Genomic DNA, 854 nt, shown 5'->3' with positions numbered 1-854 from the left:
ACAGCCAGTGCCTCTCTGCGCCTTCCAGAGATCCCGGGTCAGTATAGTCTTTGGCTCACTGCTCTTTCCAGAGATGCCTATCTGCATAATGGCTCTATTGGGAGAGAGAGGAGGCAGGGCACCCTGAACACCCCCTCTCCTTCCCATTGCCTCTCCCTGGTGCTCAGGAATGAAGATGGGAGGCTCCTTACACAGCCAGAAACCCATGCGGGATCCCCTGTGCAATCCAGCTCGGGGTCACCTTGCGTAATCCCGCGCAGGTCCCCCCTGCGCAATCCCCTGCGCGATCCCCCCTGTGTAATCCCCTTGTATAACCCCTGTGGGATCCCCGTGTAATCCCCTGTGTAATCCTCCACGGGATCCCCCTGTGTAACCTCCTGTGGAATCTCACTGCGGGATCCCCCTGTGGAATCTCACTGTGGGATCCCCCTGTGGAATCCCGCCGTGTAATCCCCTGCAGGATCCCCCCGTGTAAAAGAGCAGCAGCTCCAGTTGTGAGCTTCTCCTTAGCTGGGTCATGGGAGTAAGAGGCTGCTGTATATTGGTCACAAACAGGGAACGTTCGCCTAACAAGAGAAAACCACAGGGGAAGGTGACTGGGGCAGCAATGAAGCTGGAGCAGAGATCATCAGGGAACACAGCACCATCCGTCACACGTGGACAACGAGAGACAGAGAGCGAGAGAGAGAGACAGACAGACAGACAGAGAGAGAGACAGAGACAGAGAGACAAAGAGAGAGAGAGAGAGAGACAGACAGACAGACAGAGAGAGAGAGACAAAGAGACAGACAGAGAGAGAGAGAGAGAGAGACAGAGACAGAGAGAGACAGAGAGAGAGAGACAGAGACAGACAG

The sequence above is a fragment of the Chiloscyllium plagiosum genome, unplaced genomic scaffold (assembly GCF_004010195.1).
Source record: "Chiloscyllium plagiosum isolate BGI_BamShark_2017 unplaced genomic scaffold, ASM401019v2 scaf_74174, whole genome shotgun sequence".
NCBI lineage: Eukaryota > Metazoa > Chordata > Chondrichthyes > Orectolobiformes > Hemiscylliidae > Chiloscyllium > Chiloscyllium plagiosum.
This window is presented reverse-complemented; position numbering follows the sequence as displayed.